General features: G+C 40.1%; 1 long non-coding RNA gene across 1 annotated transcript in view; it reads left to right on the top strand.

Annotated features, from left to right (window-relative positions):
• LOC126213375 (uncharacterized) overlaps positions 1-18,988 on the top strand; it is a 68,973-nt gene that overhangs the window by 49,616 nt on the left and 369 nt on the right. Inside the window, exon 5 of the long non-coding RNA XR_007541154.1 lies at positions 7,925-7,981. This is a non-coding gene — a long non-coding RNA (uncharacterized LOC126213375). The remainder of the gene's footprint in view (positions 1-7,924; positions 7,982-18,988) is intronic.

Raw genomic sequence — 18,988 nt, 5'->3', positions numbered from 1 at the left:
AGCCAGTGGCTCATTCTTCTGACAGAAGAGTTGAAGGGGATGGAAAAAGGGGTGAAGGAAAAGGTCTGGTGAGCTTTAGGCACCAGAGAGGAGAAGACACTGATTCCAAAAGCCTGCGGATTTTAATACGTTTATATTTTTCTCCTGCTGCCACTGCTCGGAATGCACTATTTGGAATTCTTAAGTTGTCACGCATAAAATACAGGGAGCGAAAAGAAATGTCTTGTACAGAAACAAGACTGCAGCTGTAAGAGTCAAATTGCTGCAGCGCACCTATCACGGACTGCTGGCAGCCCAGTGTCTGCCAGCTGCACAAACCACGGCAGGACCGAGAAGTCGGCAAGTAGATTGTGTTAAGAGGGCATTGCCAGTGGCCGCACCAAAACGACACTTGCTGCACGCTGTTAGCATTGGCGTTAGGCGATTGAGGCTGTGTTCCGCTTCTGTGACCCGGCCGGGCAGCCAGTCGAAAAGCTGTAGTACTCTGCACACTGAAGATTTAAGTTCGTGCTATGGTAGCAGAAGGCAGTGACATTGCCAGTCCGGAACTGTCGAATTCACCACAGCCGCTGCCGTTCAGTTTGCCGTCCACTGCCACTCGCAACTGAGATGTCGCACGCCCTAGGAACGGTCTCCGCCAGCTTGGCATATCAAATGTGTTGCCACAGTTGCGAGCAAATTGTTTCTGAAAAACAGAAATTTTTAATATTGAATATTAATTTAAATCTTTGGGAGTCTTTTGTGAACGTCTTTATATGAAGTATAGCCTTGTATGGAAGAGAAATTTGGACGGTCATCATTTCAGGCAAGAGGAGAAGAGCTTTTGAAATGTCATACTACAGAAGGCTGCTGAAGATAAGTGGTAGTGGATAATTAGTGAAGTAGTTCTGGATCAAATTAGAAAGAAAAGAAATTTGTCACATCTTGGCTAAAAGATGATGTATGCTGGGGCATCAAGGGATTGTCAGTTTGGTGATGGAGGGGATAGGGTTAAAATTGTAGAGGAAGAACAAGGTTTGAATACACTAAGCAAACTGAAGTGGATGCAGGTTGTTGTACCTATACTGTGATCAGGAAAGAGGCTTGCCAAAGATAGACTTCACGGAGAGCTGCCTCAAACCAGTCTTTGTGCTGAAGACCACAGCAGTGTTGAAACCGTAATTTTGTATGAAAGGTCAAATTGAGTGAGTTCGCCATAATGTTCCAAGCTATACTGTAATTAGTGGCTGCTTAGAATGTGTGAACTGTTTCAAGAAGTGTTTAGGCCATACGGTATATAGTGCCGCACTTAATGCTGGAAATGGGTACTGCACTCAAACATGGTGGCAACAGAAGTACACATTAATGGTCACACAGTAAAGGTAACACTGTTTGTAGCATCTTCCACTGTGTAAATGTAAAACAAACTGTTGGCTTGTTTTATGAAAATGATAGTTGCTACTCACCATATAGCGGAGATGCTGAGTCGAAGGTAGGCACAACAAAAAGACTGTCACAAATAAGCTTTTGACCTACAAGGCCTTTGTCAGAAACACACACACACACACACACGACTGCGGACTTTGGCAGCTGAAGCCACACTTATTTGTAATATATCATTCGTTCTGAATTTTACATTGTTTGATGTTGGCTTACCCCCCCCCCCCCCCCCCCCCCAATAGTGTTCATAAGGAGTTGTCCTCTGGGAGAAAGCACGTAAAATAAATAGCTATGGGCACCCACATGGGGTCATTCTATGCCAAACTATTCATGGGCCATCTAGAGCAATATTTTCTAACTGCCCAGAGTCCAACCGCTCACCATTTCAGATTCATTGGTGACACCCTCATGATCTGGACTGAGGGTGAGGTCACCCTAGCCACATTCCCCCAAAACCTCAACACCTTCCTCAATGCTAACCTCCACCTCAAGGATAGCTTCATCAGTACCTCTGTCCATACCAAACCTTCCAAACACTGACAGTACCTCCACTTTGACAGCTGCCACCCATTCCGTACCGAGAAATGGCCTGCGTACAGACTAACCACCCGTGGTCATCCCATCTGCAGAGACGAGCAGTGCCAGAGCAAATACACCGAGTATCCCACCGAGACCTTCGCAGACCGAAATTACCGTCCCAACCTTTTACAGAAGCAGATCTCGCATACCTTGTCTCTCCAGCCATCTACCACCTCCTACTTACTCACCATCTGGCTACAGAGCAGCATTCATCTCGTGCCTCGGCACCACGTACGACTGGAGTAACGGTTTTCACTACCTCTCAGTGTGCCCTGAAATAGACCTGGAGGTAAGACCTATCTCGTACATTCTCCCAACCACATACTCCGGTCAGACATCTTCTACCCCATCAGAGGTAGGACTACCTGTGGAAGCAGTTTTTCTGAACTGTGCAGGTGGGAACTCTGCCTGCAATCAATCCTATTACCGTAACCCCCCTGGCCTCAGCCTTCATTAGTCCCTGTCCTCCACTTACCTATCCCCTTCCCTGCTCTCACTCCAGCAATACACGGTCTTCTATTCGACTAACACACCCATTAGTCACTAGTCTTTTTCCCCATCTCTTCTTCTCTCCTCCTTTCCCAATCGCCTCCCCTCCCATCCTCCCCCCCCCCACTCCCCACACACACAAACCTCCCAAACCTAAATGCCCTACCCTATCCCCACTGCCCCCTTGCAAGCTCCCACAAGCAGCACGACACCTTCCCCCACCCCACTCTGCACCCCATGTCGCCTCCTTACCATCACAACTGGATAGCTGCTCCTGTCCGGCGCATATACGACTCAGCTCAGCCACAGTGGCCACAGGTGGCAGAGAGAGAGAGAGTGAGGGAGAGAGAGAGAGAGAGAGAGAGAGAGAGAGAGAGAGAGAGAGAGAGAGAGAGTCAGTCCGTCCGTCCATCCTCTAGTCCTCTGTATGGCTTTTCACAATATTGTTAAAATAAATAATGTTTTTATTCAGGAGAAATGAGCAGCAAGAATATTATGTAAAGTAGAGAGATGGTGGTGCCCCTTGCAGAGGCTGCTTTACGGATCTCGAAATTCTTACACTCACTTCTTGGTACATTTATGTCACAACAATTTTTGTTGCTTATAATAAAAATTTCCTTCAACTGAAAAGTGATTTGCACAGGTTCCTTTGGGTCTAGTATTCGGAGTTAAGTTACGTACTCTGGTGCAAAGGATTTCAACATATACTACAAACAGAAAGCAAAGATATTTGGGCAGGAACATTTGGCAGTTGATAAGAAAATGGAAAACATTCCTTGTTGGCCATTCCTTCTAAAATTATCTGAATCTGTAGATTTAAGAATTGAAAATTCATATTAGCTACATGACAAATAACAATGTTCATAGGAATCTACATCTACATCCAGATTCCGCAAGCCACTGTATGGTGCATGTTGGAAGGCATGCTCTACTACTACTAGTCATTTCCTTTCCTGTTCTAGCTGCAAATAGAGCGAGGGAAAAACAACTGTCTATATGGCTCCATGTGGCCCCTAATCTCTCTGAGCTTATCTTACAAGAACTGTACATTGGCGGCAGTAGAATCGCTCTGCAGTCAGCCACAAATGGTGGCTCTCTAAATTTTCTGGATAGTGCTCCTAAAAAAGAATGCTGTCTTCCCTCCGGTGATTCCATTTGAGTTCTTGATGCATCTCCATAATACTTGATTATTGTTGAAACATATTAGTAACAAATCTAGCAGCCTGCTTCTGAATTGCATCGATGTCTTCGTTTAGTCCGACCTATTGCGGATCCCAAACATTCGAGCAGAGCTCGAGAAGAGGTTGCACTAGTGTCCTACATGTAGTCTCCTTTACAGATGAACCTCACTTTCCTAAAATAAACCAAAGTGGACCATTCGCCTTCCCCACTGCAGTCCTTATATGCTCATTCAATTTCATATCGCTTTGCATTACGCCTAGATATTTAACTGACATGAGTGTGTCAAGCATCTCATTATTTGTAAACTGTGGGTTTGTTTTTCCTACTCATCTGCATTAACTTACATTTTTCTACATTTAGAGGTAGCAGCCATTCACCACACCAACTCGAAATTTTGTCTGAGTCATCAACTATCCTCCTACAGTCACTCAACGATGGCACCTTACTGTACACTACAGCAACATTAGCTAACAACCGCAGACTACTGTCCACCAAATCATTTACATATGTAGGAAAACAACAACTTTCCTGTCACACTTTCCCGGGACACTCCTGTCTCTGATGAACACACATCATCAGGCACAATGTACTGGGTTCTGTTACTCAAGAAGTCTGTGAACCACTCACAAAATCTGGGGACCTATTCCGTATGCTCGTACCTTCATTAACAGTCGGCAGTGTGGTGCCGTGTCAGATGCTTTACAGAAATCTAGGAGTATGGAATGTTGCATGACAAACAATTTTGTGTTTTAAACAGCACTGTTGTGACCTCTCTGGTTATCTCAGGGTGACTGATCATAGGTGTACACTCTGGTGTTTTGCTGAGTTGTCGTTTCCATCTCGTGCACAATATTTCAACAACTGGACGAGCCTTCTTCTTTAGGTGCTGTGAGTTTTACTGTTTTGTGCACTTGCTGGGTGGACTCCACTCCACACAGTCTGGTTGGAGTCTGGGAAGTGAGTAACAGCAAAACTCGTAGCATCCGTGGAAGACGGCTGTGAGATGTCGAAATATTGTGCATAAAATGTAACTGACAACTTCGCAGAACGGCCGGTAGCACACAGTTACAGATTTTGTTCTTAGGATCTGCAGCTGTTTTCTTTTAAAACTGACAGTGTAATCAACTAAATGCACTCACAGAAACAACAAGTGTCATATCGTGAAGCACCAGTCTGATACTTGTCAACCTTCACGGTGATGTTTATCATGTAACAGTTATTTCGTGATTAAAATTTCATTCCATTTTGAACTTATTCATCAATAAAAACTTATCTGGTTTTGATGGTGTTCCAGTAGAGTACTAAAGATTTATTCTCATAAAATAAGCCTCGTATTATTGGAAATATGTAATGCATCAACTGAGTCAAGACATTTTTCCAAAGAAACTGAAATACACCATTGTTAAACTCCTCTTTAAGTAAGGTGATAGTTACCTTTCTTTTAGTGTGGATCATCCAGTAATATTCAGCAGCATTAAGCCAGGAATCCAATCATCTAAGCACAAGGTGGGGGAAGGAGGGGCAGTGAAGGTGCTCGTTCCTTGGATTTCTGCACCTGTAGCGGGACGTTCACATTAATTGTTGTGCCACAAGTAATTAATTTTCCTACATCGGAGCAATTTGATCCCACCTCTTCTGCAACTCTGCGTAACGCATGCACGAGTCAAATGACATAAACCATACTGCGGTAGAGAATTTGAAGCCCTCAGCTGCTTTAGCCGTGTATGAAGCACCATCTGTTGCTAGAAGCAAAACATTTTCTCTGCTCACAACATCTTGTCACAGTAGCTTCACAGAGTTGTGAAACAAAATGGCAACTGTTTGTACTCTTTCTCAAGAGCTTCACGCATTAGGAGGAACATTTTTCCAGGCCTGTCAACTTTCAGAACACCCCATAACATCTGCAACATAATGTCCACCCACATTGGTACCTTTGTGTAGGGACGTTGATCTTTAGTTCAGCAACACAATTTTTTTTTATTTTATTTTATTTATTTATTTATTGATTTTTTTTTGAGCTTCTCTTCATAGCACACTGATAAATAGTTCTTTCTCAATATAGATTAACCTGGAACAGGATGTTTTGTGTACTTCTCAAGAACTGTCTGAAATGTGGATTCTTCAGCTTCTCAGATGGGATGTTGCAAGACACCATCATTTCACCTGTCTTTAAATGTTTGTACAATTGAAGATGAACCTGTCTGCTCAACTAACAGCATTTGTCTGCTGCCATTTTCAGCATTTCTCTTCAGACAGCTGCTGTATTTGGTGGTATTACAGTGCTGTTGCACATTAAAGTGCTGTTCTGCACTAACTTTGACTTCACTTAATTAACAAAATAACATTTCCCCACCAGTGCTGAAGAACTTATCATCAAACTCACAAACGAAACCTTGCAACTCCATGCTGATGGATGGCTTTTGTTGAACCACTTGCGTTTATATTCTGACTGAATAGTGTGACCACGTGTGCGATGTTTATCATGTCGGGAGGTGCATTTGTTAGTTTTGAGAATGTTTTGTTAGCCCCACCCAACAGTGTCTTACATCAGCAAACTGACTAGTGTGTAATGCTACTTGTCTACTGTTGTTGTGATCTTCGGTACAGAGACTGGTTTGACGCAGCCCTCCATGCTACTCCATCCTGCGCAAGCTTCTTCATCTCCAAGTAACTACTGCAACTTAAATCCTTCTGAATCTGCTTAGTGTATTCATCTCTTGGTCTCCCTCTACGATTTTTACCCTCCACACTGCCCTCCAATATTAAATTGGTGATCCGTTGATGCCTCAGAACATGTCCTACCAACCGATCCCTTCTTCTTGTCAAGTTGTGCCACAAATTCCTCTTCTCCTCAATTCTACTCAGTACCTCCTCATTAGTTACATGATTTACCCATCTGATCTTCAGCATTCTTCTGTAGCACCACATTTCAAAAGCTTCTATTCTCTTCTTGTCTAAACTAATTATCGTACTTGTTTCACTTCCACACGTGGCTACACTCCATACGAATACTTTCAGAAAAGACTTTCTGACCCTTAAACTTATACTTAATGTTAACAAAGTTCTCTGCTTCAGAAACACTTTCCTTACCATTGCCAGTCTACATTTTATAGCCCCGACCATCATCAGTTATTTTTATCCCCAAATAGTTAAACTCCTTTACTACTTTAAGTGTCTCATTTCCTAATCTAATTCCCTCAGCATCACCTGATTTAATTCGACTACATTCCATTATCCTCTTGTTTTGCTTTTGTCGATGTTCATCTTACATCCCCCTTTCAAGACACTGTTTATTCAATTCAACTTCTCTTCCAGGTCCTTTGCTGTCTCTGACAGAACTGGTATGTCATCGGTAAACCTCAAAGTTTTTATTTCTTCTCTGTGGATTTTAATTCCTTCTCCAAATCTTTCTTTTGTTTCCTTTAGTGCTTGCTCAGTATACAGACTGAATAACATTGAGGATAGGCTACAACCCTGTCTCACTCCCTTTCCAACCACTGCTTCTCTTTCATGTTCCTTGACTCATATAACTGCCGTCTGGTTTCTGTAAAAATTGTAAATAGCCATTTGGCCCCTGGCACCTTCAGAATTTGAAAGAGACTATTCCAGTCAACATTGTCAGAAGCCTTCTCTAAGTCTACAGATGCTAGAAACATAAGTTTACCTTTCCTTAATCTATGTTAAGATAAGTCGTAAGTCGTAGGTCAGTATGCCTCACATGTTCCAACATTTCTACAGAATCCAAACTGATTCTCCCCAAGGTCGGCTTCTACCAGTCTACTAAAGTCGTGATAAATAAAGCTTTGTAGTAATTGTTGTGTTTATTTGTGGCATTATAATCTGAAACATTGTCATGTGAGCAACATTTTCATGTTTTTATTCGTGTGTCCATATAAGATACAACAAATATATAAAGTTTTGCAAACGTTGGCGGAAATATAACCTGTTACTGAAAAAAAAGATGTAAATATGACTTTGGATGCATAATAGAAGTACATTTATCTATACTATAACACCTGAATTTATGCAAAAATTGTTGTTAAATTCACCATGAAGTTCAGGAAAAAATATGACTTGTCATAAAAATGTGGGCCCTTGTTATGATTACTTGAAGTGAAAAGTGAAGTGTCAAAAGTATTCAGTAATGTACCACAAGGAAACAGAGAATTAAACCTTTTAAACATAATTTCCATCATGTAAATTTCATACACCACGAAAACATTATAAATCTGACATCTGTTGTAAATTTTTTCAGCTTGATGAATCGCCGGAGGACTTTGAAGTTGGCAGTCACCCATTGCTAATAAATCTGGTGAGTCACTGAGTTTTATAATATTTCAGTACTTACGACTAGAATACAAGTTGCAATAAGCTCAGTAAGAAGGCCTGACTGCAACTCATTTTCTCAATGAAATTGTGGTTCTGTTGTTTGTCTCCTTCTTCTTAGTTCTTCAATCGTCAGGTTGGTTGTCGGCAGTGCACAAAGCTTTTCTTTCTTGGGCCTTCATCTTAAGAGTGGTATGTGGTTACTGTCCATGATCTAGGCAAAGTATTCCAGTCTCGGTCTGCCGCTTGTGTTCTTATCTCATTCTGTACAGTGAAACACTCCAAACAAATGCCTTTATGAGGTCTTTCCTGAAATGTCTGTCTATGCAGCTGGGTGTGAAAAGGTTCCGCAGTTTATAAATATTTTAGCATACAGTCACTAATATTAGGAACAAGTCCAGAGCAATGTGTTTCGAGAGTCGAGCTCTCATCATCAGGCTGTCTAAGTTAACCCTACATAAAATGCACTTCAGAAGCACTGGAGGTCAAAATATAAGATTATTCAGACATGGAGACTATCATCTTACTTTAAAACTGGAAGCACCAGATTCCCTGCATCCTTATCTGCATATTCTTCAAAACATTGTTTATGTAAGGCAGTAAACATCAGTCACACCAGCTGCCTCTCAGTGCACATCAGAGCTGCACACCTGTTTATAAATAAGTGGTGCCTTAAAAGCAGCACTTCGAAGGATGTGTGTTAACATGGATAAGGAAGCAGGGAATCTGATGCTACCACTTTTCAAGTAAGACAAGGACTTCGTAGCTTAGTAATTTTATTTGTTTTTCTATTTTTACTTTGAATGTTTTTGAAGTGCATTTTATGTAAGATTAATTTTGAAGCCGGATGATGGCAGCTTGACCCCAAAAACATGTTGCTGTGGATTATGTTCCTAAAATTAGTGGTTGTATGCTAAAATATGTATAAAGATTGCCTTAAAAATAGCTACCTTTGGTGTTTAAAATGGACAATATTAGAAAGTTTCTTCTCTTGTTAAAATCAGTCTTTGTGTGATAGATTTGGCTTGCAATATTCTTCTTTGATCTTCCATTTGATGTAATTTTACTCCATCAGTAGGTGAAGGACTCGGTGGTTTACAGTTGCTCACTGAGCTTTGAGCAGTGATTTTTTTCTTACTCACCACAAAGATCTTTTTTTTAGCTTCATTAATTTCCATGTTATAAGAAAAACTGAGTGTGGTTCCATCTGGGCCAGCATCACTTCTAATTGAAGGGACTGGTGGAAGAAAGCGCTAACTCACAATAGCATAATTTGGGTTGTTACATGTTGTTCGATTAACCCTTTTGTTACAGCAGTCTGCTTCGCTGAGCTGGTGCCACTGATCGGTGCAGCGTGCCGCGAATTGTGCACGTTGCACGTCAGTAAGATGATGTGCAGGTTACTGTATTTAAGTGTTACTTAACAATATATTTGGAGATTTTATAAGTATTATAAGAAAAGCCATTTAGGATCATTTGAAAGATTCTTAATAATGTAATTCAGTATGATAAATTTGAAAACAAGGTTCAACGCACAAACCCACATTACAATTTTTACACTTGTTCTTAGATTCTCATTTTCTGTCATTTGCACTTCAAACAACACACCTTCTATTTCAGTTTTTTCCTACTGGTTTGTAAACCGAAGAAAAGTGTCTTTCTGTTAAGCTCAGTGGATGATTATTGCCTGTTCAGTGTTGATATTTTATGCTTCGATGATACTCTTCCAGTATCTCCCTAATTAACTGCAATTGAAGTTTTGCCATGGATACCAGTTCTTTCCTTTTGTGTTTATAAAGACAATAGGCATTCCACACACAAATGTCCAGCAAGTGAAAGAAATGTTTGCGATGCCATTGCAGAGATTTGAGTGTTGATTCCACAGTGCTTATAACCGTGTCAGCTTTATCAACTGCACCCATTGAATTATTATAATCCAATATTCATACAGGTTTTTGGATAACTTTTACTGTATCAAATTCATCTGAATGCATGGTAGAAAGCTTATAGACTTCTTTTTTATCCATCCACTTTTTGAATATTAAATTTTTGCACGATTGGCAGGTTGCCTGTCCTCATTTTAATCGTTCACCAGTTTTAGGCATTCCTTTCCTTCTCTTTCTTATGGTCCCGCACACATTTGTGCAATTATTGTGTAGCTTTCTAAATAAAGCTGCACTGAAATACCAATTACCTATGTGAACGGTATGGCCCTTTCCTAAATAGGGCTTTACAAGTGCTTCAACTATCGCTCCTGACTTTCCAGTATCCTTATTTTTGGTATCCACCAGGGCAGATGATCCCATGTAAACAATTAAATCTTGTACAAATCCTGTCTCACAGTCACAGAGAAAAAAAGATTTTATTCCAAATATGTTTCTTTTTGACGGGATGTATTGTTTGAAAGACAGCCACCCTTAAAAAAAAAAAAGTAAACTTTCGTCTATGCACAGCTTTTGGAATGGCTGAAATGACTGACAAAATTTTTTTTGTAATAAATCAGTGATGATGTTCTGTATTTTGTATAACAATCATTGGTAGAACCGACATCATGGTTGAAATGCAGCATTCATAGTAATTTGGAATAGTGGTCTCTAGCCATTACTTCTCCAAAAATATTGCTTCGCAGAAGTTTGTTTTTACTCCGGTACTCTACTAAATATAATTTCTTGTTCCACGTCATTCAAAATGATATGGCAAAAAAACATAGTTTGGCTACTCCAGTTCCTTCTGAATTGTTTGTTACTATTATCTTGCTGAAGCCAACAGTAATTTGTTTCATTTGCAATTAACTCTATGAGATCTTCAGAGGTAATCACATTTCTGTTTTTCCCTTGGTCTTAAGAATGAAAGCTCTCTTCAGCTTCTATCTGTTCCTTCCACAGAAAGAACTCCGAAAATAAAATTACACTGCATAAGTAGCGCAAACATAAGTGCAGCATTTATGTGTTATTCTGAGAAAATAATTTAGTTGAAATACATAAGATAACGTAGTAGGTGAATATGGATTGGGGCTAAGAAATGAAAGAGGAAGCTGCCTGATAGAATTTTGCACAGAGCACAACTTAATCATAGCTAACACTTGGTTCAAGAATCATAAAAGAAGGTTGTATACATGGAAGAAGCCTGGAGATACTGACAAGTTTCAGATAGATTATATAATGGTAAGACAGAGATTTAGGAACCAGGTTTTAAATTGTAAGACATTTCCAGGGGCAGATGTGGACTCTGACCACAATCTATTGGTTATGAACTGTAGATTAAAACTGAAACTGCAAAAAAGTGGGAATTTAAGGAGATGGGACCTGGATAAACTGACTAAACCAGAGGTTGTACAGAGTTTCAGGAAGAGCATAAGGGAATAATTGACAGGAATGGAGGAAAGAACTACATTAGAAAAAGAATGGGTAGCTTTGAGAGATGAAGTAGTGAAGGCAGGAGAGGATCTAGTAGGTAAAAAGACGAGGGCTAGTAGAAATCCTTGGGTAACAGAAGAAATATTGAATTTAATTGATGAAAGGAGAAAATACAAAAATGCAGTAAATGAAGCAGGCAAAAAGGAATACAAACGTCTCAAAAATGAGATCGACAGGAAGTGCAAAATGGCTAAGCAGGGATGGCTAGAGGTCAAATGTAAGGATGTAGAGGCTTATCTCACTAGGGTTAAGATAGATAGGCTGCCTACAGGAAAATTAAAGAGACCTCTGGAGAAAAGAGAACCACTTGTATGAATATCAAGAGCTCAGATGGAAACCCAGTTCTAAGCAAAGAAAGGAAAGCAGAAAGGTGGAAGGAGTATATAGAGGGTCTATACAAGGGCGATGTACTTGAGGACAATATTATGGAAATGGAAGAGGATGTAGATGAAGATGAAATGGGAGATACGATACTGCGTGAAGAGTTTGACAGAGCACTGAAAGACCTGAGTCGAAACAAGACCCCGGGAGTAGAAAACATTCCATTAGAACTACTGACGGCCTTGGGAGAGCCAGTCCTGACAAAACTCTACCATCTGGTGAGCAAGATGTATGAGACAGGCGAAATACCCTCAGACTTCAAGAAGAATATAATAATTCTAATCCCAAAGAAAGCAGATGTTGACAGATGTAAAAATTACTGAACTATCAGTTTAATAAGCCACAGCTGCAAAATACTAATGCGAACTATTTACAGACGAATGGAAAAACTGGTAGAAGCGGACCTCGGGGAAGATCAGTTTGGATTCCGTAGAAATGTTGGAACACATGAGGCAATACTGACCTTATGACTTATCTTAGAAGAAAGATTAAGGAAAGGCAAAGCTATGTTTCTAGCATTTGTAGACTTAGGGAAAGCTTTTGACAATGTTGACTGGAATACTCTCTTTCAAATTCTAAAGGTGGAAGGGGTAAAATACAGGGAGCGACAGGCTATTTACAATTTGTACAGAAACCAGGTGGCAGTTACAAGAGTTGAGGGACATGAAAGGGAAGCAGTGGTTGGGAAGGGAGTGAGACAGGGTTGTAGCCTCTCCCCGATGTTATTCAATCTGTATATTGAGCAAGCAGTAAAGGAAACGAAATAAAAATTTGGAGTTGGTATTAAAATCCAGGGAGAAGAAATAAAAACTTTGAGGTTCGCCGATGATATTGTAATTCTCTGAGACAGCAAAGGACTTGGAAGAACAGTTGAACAGAATGGACAGTGTCTTGAAAGGAGGCTATAAGATGAACATCAACAAAATTAAAACGAGGATAATGGAATGTAGTTGAATTAAGTCGGGTGATGCTGAGGGAATTAGATTAGGAAATGAGTCACTTAAAGTAGTAAAGGAGTTTTGCTATTTGGGGAGCAAAATAACTGATGATGGTCGAAGTAGAAAGGATATAAAATGTAGACTGGCAATGGCAAGGAAAGCGTTTCTGAAGAAGAGAAATTTGTTAACATCGAGTATAGATTTAGTGTGAGGAAGTCGTTTCTGAGAGTATTTGTATGGAGTGAAACATGGACAATATATAGTTTAGACAAGAAGAGAATAGAAGCTTTCGAAATGTGGTTCTACAGAAGAATGTTGAAGATTAGATGGGTATATCACGTAACTAATGAGGAGGTATTGAATAGGATTGGGGAGAAGTTTGTGGCACAACTTGACTAGAAGATGGAATCGGTTGGTAGGACACGTTCTGAGGCATCAAGGGATCACCAATTTAGTATTAGAGGGCAGCGTGGAGGGTAAAAATCGTAGAGGGAGACCAAGAGATGAATGCACTAAACTGATTCAGAAGGATATAGGTTGCAGTAGGTACTGGGAGATGAAGAAGCTTGCACAGGATAGAGTAGCATGGAGAGCTGCATCAAACCAGTCTCAGGACTGAAGACCACAACAACACACACAAGATAACACTGATTAAGTATTACCCGCTCTCTAATAATTATTATAAGCAAGGTGCAGGAGAAATTGTGGTAATGGAGACAGTATGCCCCATTCATGTGTTGTATAATCTAAAAATGGTTGTGGTATGTAAATACAATCCATGTCAGAATGCTTTATGCCATACTTCCAACCTAACCTAACCTAAGCCTAGGGCTATACCACAGATCAGCCTGTCACCACAACGAAATTTAGAAACATGTAGCATGCTGGGGCAAATCCAGATTAACAATTTAATAAGTCTATTTGACACTGTAGAGTTGTTTAAAGTTATATCCTGAAAATATATTGCCAGTCATGGATTACCCTAAATACTTTCTTATCTGTATTTAGATTAATAATACTCAACATAAACACTAATGATTACTGTTGTTGTTGTTGTTGTTGTGGTCTTCAGTCCTGAGACTAGTTTGAATGCAGCTCTCCATGCTAATCTATCCTGTGCAAGCCCCTTCATCTCCCAGTACCTACTGCAACCTACATTCTTCTGAATCTGCTTAGTGTATTCATCTCTTGGTCTCCCTCTACGATTTTTACCCTCCACGCTGCCCTCCAATGCTAAATTTGTGATCCCTTGATGCCTCAGGACATGTCCTACCAACCGATCCCTCCTTCTAGTCAAGTTGTGCCACGAACTTCTCTTCTCCCCAATCCTATTCAATAACTCCTCATTAGTTACGTGATATACCCATCTAATCTTCAACATTCTTCTGTAGCACCACATTTCGAAAGCTTCTATTCTCTTCTTGTCCAAACTATATATTGTCCATGTTTAACTCCATACAAATACTCTCAGAAACGACTTCCTCACACTTAAATCTATACTCGATGTTAACAAATTTCTCTTCTTCAGAAACGCTTTCCTTGCCATTGCCAGTCTACATTTTATATCCTCTCTACTTCGACCATCATCAGTTATTTTGCTCCCCAAATAGCAAAACTCCTTTACTACTTTAAGTGACTCATTTCCTAATCTAATTCCCTCAACATCACCCGACTTAATTCGACTACATTCCATTATCCTCGTTTTAATTTTGTTGATGTTCATCTTATAGCCTCCTTTCAAGACACTGTCGATTCTGTTCAACTGTTCTTCCAAGTCCTTTGCTGTCTCAGAGAATTACAATATCATCGGCGAACCTCAAAGTTTTTATTTCTTCTCCCTGGATTTTAATACCAACTCCAAATTTTTATTTCGTTTCCTTTACTGCTTGCTCAATATACAGATTGAATAACATCGGGGAGAGGCTACAACCCTGTCTCACTCCCTTCCCAACCACTGATTCCCTTTCATGCCCCTCGACTCTTATAACTGCCACCTGGTTTCTGTACAAATTGTATATAGCCAGTCGCTCCCTGTATTTTACCCCTTCCACCTTTAGAATTTGAAAGAGAGTATTCCAGTCAACATTGTAAAAAGCTTTCTCTAAGTCTACAAATGCTAGAAACGTAGGTTTGCCTTTCCTTAATCTTTCTTCTAAGATAAGTCGTAAGGTCAGTATTGCCTCACGTGTTCCAACATTTCTACAGAATCCAAACTGATGTTCCCCGAGGTCGGCTTCTACCAGTTTTTCCATTCGTCTGTAAATAATCCGCATTAGTATTTTGCAGCTGTGGCTTATTAAACTGATCGTTTGGTAATTTTCACATCTCTCAACACCTGCTTTCTTTGGGATTAGAATTATTATATTCTTCTTGAAGTCTGAGGGTATTTCGCCTGTCTCGTACATCTTGCTCACCAGATGGTAGAGTTTTGTCAGGACTGGCTCTCCCAAGGCCGTCAGTAGTTCTAATGGAATGTTGTCTATTCCCGGGGCCTTGTTTCGACTCAGGTCTTTCAGTGCTCTGTCAAACTCTTCACCCAGTATCGTATCTCCCATTTCATCTTCATCCTCTTCAATTTCCATAATATTGTCCTCAAGTACATCGCCCTTGTATAGGCCCTCTAAATACTCTTTCTACCTTTCTGCTTTCCTTTCTTTGCTTAGAAGTGGGTTTCCATCTGAGCTCTTGATATTCATACAAGTGGCTCTCTTTTCTCCAGAGGTCTCTTTAATTCTCCTGTATGCAGTATCTATCTTACCCCTAGTGAGATAAGCCTCTACATCATTACATTTGTCCTCTAGCCATCCCTGCTTAGCCATTTTGCACTTCCTGTCGATCTCATTTTTGAGACGTTTGTATTCCTTTTTGCCTGCTTCATTTACTGCATTTTTGTATTTTCTCCTTTCATCAATTAAATTCAATATTTCTTCTGTTACCCAATGGTTTCTACTAGCCCTCATCTTTTTACCTACTTGATCCTTTGCTGCCTTCACTACTTCATCTCTCAAAGCTACCCATTCGTCTTCTACTGTATTTCTTTCCCCCATTCCTGTCACTTGTTCCCTTATGCTGTCCCTGTAACTCTGTACAACCTCTGGTTTAGTCAGTTTATCCATCTCCTTAAATTCCCACCTTTTTGCAATTTCTTCAGTTTTAATCTACAGTTCATAACCAATAGATTGTGGTCAGAGTCCACATCTGCCCCTGGAAATGTCTTACAATTTAAAACCTGGTTCCTAAATCTCTGTCTTACCATTATATAATCTATCTGATACCTTTTAGTATCTCCAGGATTATTCCATGTATGCAACCTTCTTGTATGATTCTTGAACTTAGTGTTAGCTATGATTAAGTTATGCTCTGCACAAAATTCTACCAGACGGCTTCCTCTTTCATTTCTTAGCCCCAATCCGTATTCACCTACTATGTTTCCTTCTCTCCCTTTTCCTACTGTCAAATTCCAGTCACCCATGACTATTAAATTTTCGTCTCCCTTCACTACCTGGATAATTTCTTTTATCTCATCATACATTTCTTCAATTTCTTCGTCATCTGCAGAGCTAGTTGGCATATAAACTTGTGCTACTTTATTAGGCATGGGCTTCGTGTCTATCTTGGCCACTATAATATGTTCACTATGCTGTTTGTAGTAGCTTACCTGCACGCCTATTTTTTTATTCATTATTAAACCTACTCCTGCATTACCCCTGTTTGATTTTGTATTTATAACCCTGTATTCACCTGACCAGAAGTCTTGTTCCTCCTGCCACTGAACTTCACTAATTCCCACTATATCTAACTTTAACCTATCCATTTCTCTTTTTAAATTTTCTAACCTACCTGCCCGATTAAGGGATCAGACATTCTATGCTCTGATCCGTAGAATGCCAGTTTTCTTTCTCCTGATAACGATTACTGCACCATATCATTAACTCATTGGAAAGACCTACACATACAAACAATGTACAACATTAGTTATCTGGCAAATATGCACATACAATACAGTACACTTTAGTTTCGTCACCTTCCACAGAATTAAATGTCATTTCTTTGAACTCCATTTTTTGTTGTGAACACTCTCCAAGTGGTATATCAGTTCTTCCCTCTGAGAGCATCAAAACGTATTGTACTCAGTACATGTCATCTAAATAACAAAGAAAATGGGTTTTTGCTTAATATCTTAATATCATACTGTGATGGAAAAAGAACGTGTAAACAGAATTAATGCACTTATTCATCCATCATGTTTAATGCTGCCAATTATGAAGCAGAGTCTTCAGGGATGTGGAACAACACAGTGAAGGTGCAGTGAGAAACTAGGGCCTGCATTACTTAAATATCTAAAATAAGTTATTTGTGCTTCATGAAACTACTTTAAAAATTCAGGGGAAAGGCCGCACCTCCAACTCTTCGTAAACGATCTATCCAGAGGGCCTACACCACAAGTGACACTTTACTTTGCTTAAGTGTACTAGTTACCTGTCAATTGTCAAAGAGTTTTACAGCAGTTCTGGCATTCGCCTCCCATGACTTGCCTAGTAATTAACCCTCTCAACCCTTTCTTTTATAGCCTTAGCTTGGACCCATTTGTGGGCTTTTTGTGATACGTGAACGCTTCTGCTCAGTCTGCAATGCAGAGAGGCTACGACAGACGTTCACACTGGTGATATCTCCATAACATTTTTGCTAATATAGCACACTTGACTATAAACCAGCCATCTGGTTACGGCAGTTGTGTTACATTATTGCATTAAGGTTCACGCAGCATTTAAATGGTGACTGAGAGGTAACCAACACTTCTCCTACCTTTCCAGAAGCAGAACTGTGTCTCTTCATGTGTTTGTTTACATCTGTCACCAGCTTATCATAAATATGTAATATTTCTTTCCTAGGCTCTACTTGTATATTCTTGCGATGCTTCACCCACATACGTCACACAAGCCTGCTACACCACCAGTCTGTGCAACATCAGCCATGGTGAACGTACGGCGAGAAATTAAGAAAAGCACAACACATACACACACACCAAGATAGCTCCTGGGAAAATCATAATAACGAAGCGTTCAAAGATCTACATACCGGTAGCTACAACTAACTGGCTCTTACGGCCAACCAATGAGACATCGGTGCCAGTTGAAATAGCTATGTATAATGCCTTGTGGCTGTAGAAAGTGTAATGACAAGCGGCTCGCAAGCCCTGAGGAATCATGGGGTCAACAGAAGCGTCCGATTCCACCTGTCTGCATTGACGTATGGGTGTTGTCATGGGTGATGTCATTACGCCACGGTGTTTATGAGTTGGTTGTGTTTGTAGATGTTGTCTTGTTCTGTTTCATGGTGCCCTCCCGTGTGTGTGTGTTTGTTTGTTTGGTTTTTTAAAAAAACCTCTTATATTTAGCTTGACCTCTCCCTAAAACCCACAATTTCCCGCAGTTGTCTCATTAATTTGATGGAAGTTTTGGATGGAGATGTTATTGTCTTATTTATACATATTTTCATGTTTGTTGCCATGTGTATGTAGTAACATCACAGGTGCCATATTGGAGATGCTTAGACTAGCCATTTCTGCCATATTGATGATGTCATGGGTCAAAGCAGACGGCTGGAATCTGACACTTCTGTAATCCTAGGATCATGACGTCATCTCTCCCGCTAGTCAATATCGCTGGCAGTTTTCAAACCACGGATTTCTTTGAACCTAGCCATCCTTTGCAGAAGCAGCTCGCAGGCCCTCAGGAATCATGACGTTATATCATGACATGAGGTCATCTCTCACGCTAGCCAGTATCGCTGGTAGTTTTTGAACCCCAGATATTCTTTGAGCCAAGCCATTCTTTGTGATGCCGTGTGGGTGTATGTACAATGCCAGATTTTGTGTTGCATGTGCGATAAAGCATTTCAATTATGGAAAACTTTGTATCCTTCATTTTCCTTGTGTATGCATATAGAGCCAAATATGGAAGTTACTGTGAAGTACCTGCAGGATGACTGCAATTTTTTTAACTCCTTGGCAAATTTGAGAACACATGCTGCAAAAGCACATGCTTGCAGAGGAGAAAGGAAAGTTTATATTCCAGACAATGGATGGTAAGTAACTTCGTATAATAATTTTATGATGTGCAAGAAAAGTAAAGTGTCTGGTAAATCTACAGAATTTCCTTCTTTGTGCCTATAGTATTCTGATGCATTGTGTTACCCTGTAAAGTTTCTTTCAGTACAACTATGAGGATTATTTGTGGTAACAGCATATTATCATAA

Source organism: Schistocerca nitens, chromosome 11 (genome assembly GCF_023898315.1).
Source record: "Schistocerca nitens isolate TAMUIC-IGC-003100 chromosome 11, iqSchNite1.1, whole genome shotgun sequence".
Taxonomy (NCBI): domain Eukaryota; kingdom Metazoa; phylum Arthropoda; class Insecta; order Orthoptera; family Acrididae; genus Schistocerca; species Schistocerca nitens.
Note: the sequence above shows the minus strand (reverse complement) of the source record. Positions and strands in the feature narration are given on the sequence as shown.